Genomic DNA, 6,451 nt, shown 5'->3' with positions numbered 1-6,451 from the left:
CAGGCTCTGTGCTGACAGCTCAGAGCCTGGAGCCTGCTTCCGATTCTGTATCTCCCTCTCTCTCTGCCCCTCCTCCACCTGGCACTCTCTCTCTCTCTCTCTCTCAAAAATAAATAAACATTAAAAATTGTTTGAACAGGGGCGCCTGGGTGGCGCAGTCGGTTAAGCGTCCGACTTCAGCCAGGTCACGATCTCGCAGTCTGTGAGTTCGAGCCCCGCGTCGGGCTCTGGGCTGATGGCTCAGAGCCTGGAGCCTGTTTCCGATTCTGTGTCTCCCTCTCTCTCTGCCCCTCCCCCGTTCATGCTCTGTCTCTCTCTGTCTTAAAAATAAATAAACGTTGGAAAAAAAAAATTAAAAAAAAAATTGTTTGAACATTACAATTTACATATATTCATTGAAGAAAAATAACATTTTAGCAAAAAAAATTGTGTAATATTTATTGATAACTGAGATAAAACTCTAAATAATGCTTTGTAACCTGCTTTTTTTCCTCTCCTTGGAGGGCCCGGGGTTGAGTCCCCATTCTGCCACAAGCTATCTGTGTCACTTTGGGGAATGTTGGGTAACCTTCTAGGCTGCTGTTTTCACATTTACAACGGATGTCATGGTTTCCATCCCTACAGAGCTGCCGCGGAGAGTGAGTGAGCGTTAGGAACGTACTTCTACTAAAATTTATCTGTTGTTTGCCTGGAACTCGTTTTAAATGGGCGTCCTGCATTTTTATTTAAGTCTGGGAGCCTCAGTGCTCACGCATGATTGGTTGCACGAAGAGGCTCTTTGCTAACTTGCTGATACTATAATTGCTGTTTTCTGGCGTCGTCTTGCAAACCCCACGGGGGAGACTTTCACGGAGCCCCACACTGGGCTCAGCTGGTTACCTCGTTTACCTCCTAGCTCCTGGTGCAAATGCTCCCCCCATCTCCCCATCTCAGAGTGGGAGACAAACCCAGAGGGTTTAACTGCCCCAGGACCCACGGTACTTGGTAGCAGAATGGAGCCCAAACCACGTTTGAGTCCAGTGCCCAACTCACGTTTGGGGGTGTGACCCGGAACATAACTCCCCAAGTGCCACATGCCACATGTTCCTGAAGATGGGGAGGGGAGGAGGGGGAGCGGGGCCTGTGGGTAAGCAGCTTCATGCAACGCAGGACACAGTGGGTCCTGCTAGGGCTGCAGCATGCACACCAGTTCCCCACAGGCTCTGGAGGAGCAGGGGTCACTCCAGATTCTAGAGTTTCTAGAACACCATTCACACAGGCCCTGCATTTTCCCTTAGCACCATCCGGCATGCCATGGAACAGCCCAGAAAATGCCAGGTAAAACCCCAACACAGTAGTCTCCGGGGCCTCTTGGTGTCTTCCTGCACCCTCCAGGACTTCCCAGGGCCTTCCAGCACCTCCCAGCACCTTCTGGCACCTCCCAGGCCTCCCAGCACTTTCCCACACCTTTCAACACCTCTCAGAACCTCCCAGCACCTTCTACTGCCTCCCAGGACATTCCAGAACCTTCCAGCACCTTCCAGGGCCTTCCCACACCTTCCAACACCTTCCAGTACCTTCCAGCACGTCCCAGCACCTTCCAGCACCTCCCAGGGCCTTCCAGCACCTTCCAGCACCTCCCAGAACCTTCCAGCAACTTCCCAGAGGGATGTAGGAGGGACCCACCCACTCCCTTTCCACGGCACCCAGAGCCCCAGGGGCTCTGAGAGACTGGTCCCCGTGGCGCTGCACTCCGACAGGAACAGGGTCTCCAGCAGAAGTGCCAGGGGGCCGGAAGGGGGGTGGGTCAGGGAGACACAAGGCCCTGCCCTGGCCCCACTCCCGACACTGTCGCCGCCCCTCTCGTCTTGGGGGTCCTGTCTGGAAACCCCAGCTCTCCTGACTCCCACGGTCACTACGACCGCCTCCCCGGCCACACTCCTCCACCTGCCCGAGGGCACCCCCCGGTGAACGGCCCCTGCAGGTGCATAGCAGTCAGGACGAGGGGGGAGATGAGGCGCAGCCGGGCCACCGGGGGTGCGGGCACGGGTGCAGCGGCCTCGCTGACCCGGCCGGCACTCACACACAGACACGACTTGCGGGTTCCACCCCCTCTGCCTACCTCTCGGCTGCCAAACGCACTGCTCCAGCGTCTTTAGGACCCATTATTCCCCGTGATTACCACCTGTGAGCTGGCACCTGCCAGCCATCCATTTCTCCCCACCAGAAAATAATCAGCGGTGAGAATACAGAATCAAACCACTACCTTTTTAATGAGCTAAGCAGACTGGCCATTAATTTATAGCAGCTTCTTAAGCAGCCAGGGGAATATATTAGTTTTCCTTTTTTTTTTTCTTTCTTCTTTTTTTTTTTTTGAAAAAACAAAAACAGCAGAATCGCTCTCCTCATAAAATCCGAGCCCAGACAAGCCACTCCATGAGGGGTGAATTAATTAGCACTACTTATTAAGGTTTTACTGCCATTGATTCATTCTGCTCTATCAATAATCTTAATTCATCCACGAAACCAATTCAGTTTAATAATGTGTAAAAGGAAGCTAGAGACCCGAGTTGCCTGCGAAAATATAACTTCCCAGACTTTTCTCGGGGTTCTACTCTCCTGCCTGTCAGTGCAGTCCTGCGGTGTTCGGCCTGGCATCCGTACGCAGCCCAGAAAACATCCCCCGAACCCTGGCTTCCCCTCCACGCCACAGGTATAGGCCCCTCCCACTGCGTGCCAGGTAAGGAACAACCTGTCCCTAGATAAACTGTCCCCTACATTCTTGTGTTGAACCCTAACCCCGGCACCTCAGAATGAGACTGCATGTGGAGACAGGGTCTTTGAAGAGGTGATTAAGGTAGAATGAGGTCACGAGGTAGGTCCTAATGTAACATGACTGGTGCCCCTGTGAGAAGAAGTCAGGACACGCACTCACACAGAGGGACGACCACGTGAGGACACAGAGAGAGGGTGGCATCTGCACGTCCAGCAGAGAGGCCTCAGGAGGGACCCTGCCCACACCCAGATCCTGGACTCCCTGCCTCCAGGACGGGAGACAGCAACTGTCCGCTGTGTGAGCCCCCAGGTTGGGGTGCCGGTTACAGCCGCCCGGTCTGTGGTTAAGCCCTCCCCCCCCTCCCCGCTCTGGGTGCTGGTTACAGCCGCCCCGGCGACCTCCTAAGGTCTCCCTGCTTCCTCTCCTCCCCTGCATCTGCTTGGCCGGTTTCCCTCCCCGCAGCTCTGGCCAGCACCTGTCCCCGCCCAGGAACGCCGGGTGTCCCCGCTCAGGAACGCCGGGTGTCCCCGCTCAGGAACGCCGGGTGCCTCCCTGTAGAGCACGCAGTCCTCACGCCTCAGATCTGACCAGGCCTCCACTCCCGTCCTCTTGGAAACTTTCTCTGTTTTGCACGTACACTGACACCTCTTTCCTCTCTTTCAACCAAGATCACGATGGGCCTTAGACTTTGGGAGCAGAAGGCTGGTTGTGGGGCGGGAGGTTGGGGGCGTCCTCGCAGAGATCTGCAGCCCCAGAGCCAGAAGCAGAGCCAGGCTGCCCCTTTGTCTCTGCAGCAGTGGGGGGGGGGGGGTCCCCTCTGTTTCGCCCGGAAATGTTTGCGGAGCACAGAACACACAGGTACAGGCCTGACGGCTGTGAGCAGGACAGGGCGCTGGGCGGGCCCTCGACCCCCCATTTCCTGACCGCCCACCCACTTGTGCCTCCGGCCCCTCCTGTCCTTCCAGACTGGCCGGGCGCCCTGCACCCCGCCCCCACACCTCCCCGCGGGGGCTGCCCTGTGCTGCTCCTGGGTCGACCAGCCCCCTGGAACATGCGTGGGGCTTCTGGTCCGCGTGACGCTGCCTTCGTGGTATTTTGGGTCTTGCTGGGCACGCGGTTTCCCCGGCGTGGACGGGTCTCACGGGAGCCTCCCTCCTGTCCAGGAGCGGCTACCTCCAGGGACAAGCTAGAGAAGGGTTTCCCTGGCCGGGTTGCCAACATACAGTCCTGGGGAACGCTGAGGTGGGCTCCCTTTGGGAAAGGCCCTCTCATCTCCCTTTCAAAACCTTGAGCGGCCCTGGCTTGCCCTTCGGCAGCCCAGGTAATGGCAATGGCTGCCCTTGCCTGCGTGCACATCTCGATTCTTCTCAAGAGCTCGCTCAAACGTAAGACATGTTGGTTCCCAAACAAAACAAAACAGCCAGGAAGTACATCAAGGAGGACTTTTTAGAACGGGGGCCCCAGGAGGGTAAGCGATGTGGTCGAACGGGAAGGAGGGCTGCCAGCCAGACCCCGATTGCTTCCGTTACATTTCGGGGGCCTCAGTTCCCGTTTGCAGGAACAGATTACAGGGGGCTCAGCGGGCGGCAGACGAGGCCACGGGTGGCCTTCTGAAGGGATGCTGCGCAGATCAGAACCCAGGCTGGCTGACTCGGTTTCCCTCCGGGGTCACGTGGTGCCTGGTTTATAGCCCGGTTGGTTCTGCGTCACCAACCACGGCTTGAACAGAAGGGCCTGGTGTCTTCCTTCCCTCCTCCCAAAGGAAGGCGGGGAGAGACTTGCCAGTTCTTCTCCCCAGCACGCGTGGAAGGTGACAGCACGGTGGTCCCAGCCTGCGGAGGGAAAGAGGCCCCAGAGTGAGGCCCCCACCACACCCCTGGCTTCGCAGCTCCTTGGAGAACGTGCTGGCGACAGAGTATCCACAACCCCGTTAACCTCCAGCGGCAGCACATGGCAGATCCCAGCGGCGTGGTGGTTTGGAGAGTACACGTTCCCCTCTCGTCCTCTTCCTAAATTTGTAAACAGAAAGTATCCGCGAAAGCAGGCCGGACTGGAATACGTTACAGCAAGCGCTCTGAAAATATGTTTATGAAGCCGCAAACAGAACCTGTTGTGCCGGCTTTAAAAAAATAAAGCCAGATCGAATACACGATCTTCTTGAAGTACCAGTTCCTTCCCGTCGTCACACGGGGCGAGTGCGATTCTCCTGCAGGGAATGGACACGTGTCCCACAGGTGGGATCCGTGAAGCAGCAATTTTGGGACGTGTTCTTTCTTTCAAATGTATCTTGATTTGGGGCACATCGGACGTTATTCTTAGAAACGTGGTTTCTGGGGGCACCTGGGTGGCTCAGTCGGTTAAACCACCCACTCTTGGTTTCAGCTCAGGTCATGATCTCGCAATTCGCAAGTTCGAGCCCCGCATCGGGCTCTGTGCTGACAACATGTAGCCTGCTTGGGATTCTCTCTCTCTCTCCCTCCCTCTCTGCCCCTCCCCTGTTCATGCATGTTTTCTTTCTCAAATAAACTCAAAAAAAGAAAGAAAGAAAAGAAATGCAGATTTGTTCACATCAGTCAGTGCTTACTTATTGGGATAAATAAAAGGAATTGATTCAATTCCATGTAACTGGGAAGACCCAAAACCTGTATCATCTGGGAGGCAGACTTCCCACCCAAAACTCAGTGGGTATTTGTTCCGAGTTATGGGCCCAGAATCTCTGTTACGTGATTTTCTTAATTATACGATGACAGCAGCTTTGTTCATCTTTGTCACCAACATCGTACAGCTAATGTTTCCAGGAAAGCAGCACCCCAGATCCTCCCAGGAGCGCCAGGAGGCTGGCATCACCCAGCAGTGCGGCACTCCCACCTTCCTTCGCCCCATCTGCCCCCACCCTGTGCCACCCTCTCCTGTTGAGCTCCAGTCTGGCCGTTCCTTTCGGGAGTGTGGCCGCTGTCTTGTATGGGTCACGACCCATGTGCTAACCCAGAGGATAGGCACCCAGATGTGACGCCACGTGTCTGTGTTCCCCAAGGTGATAAGTTAGTGCTTCAAAACGGGTCTCCAGGAAAAGACCAGTTAATGCTCTGCCAACATCAACTGGAGAGAGACACGCCCGTAGGAAGGTGGTTGGAACCTGCCGGGAAGCACGTGTCTCCCAGGGCCATGTCTACCTTGTCACTGAAAATCCCCCCGGGGACCTACTGGGTGGCGGCTCCCGTGGCAGTGTGAGAAAAGTCAGAGATGAGGCAGTCATGGCTAACCAGGCCCACACAGGACAGTCCCGGGGCAGGGACCAGATCGGTGAGCAAGCACTCCCAGTACGTGTCACCAAACATCAGTCTGGAACCAAATCCCGCCCTACAGCTGCCAACCTTAAACCCCTTCGAACAGTGGCCCACTCGGCATCCAAAAATACCGCTAACAAACAAAATCTCACTAATGAATACATCATAGCGGGCGCGTCTAAAAGCATGTGTTACACTAACGTTTGACGGTAATGTAAAAATACATATACAGTTATGTGTGCATGAGAAAAGAAAGCTCATTCTTGCTGCTAAAAACCAATATGTGAGTTTTTATGCACAGAATGAACTGTTATTTCCAAAATGGAGTTCTTAGTGGTGATTTAGTAATTTATTCAAGGAAGAAAACAACGACGAATGATGTAAATTATTCTTAGCTTCCTTTTTGATT

Source organism: Lynx canadensis, chromosome B4 (assembly GCF_007474595.2).
Source record: "Lynx canadensis isolate LIC74 chromosome B4, mLynCan4.pri.v2, whole genome shotgun sequence".
NCBI lineage: Eukaryota > Metazoa > Chordata > Mammalia > Carnivora > Felidae > Lynx > Lynx canadensis.
Note: the sequence above shows the minus strand (reverse complement) of the source record.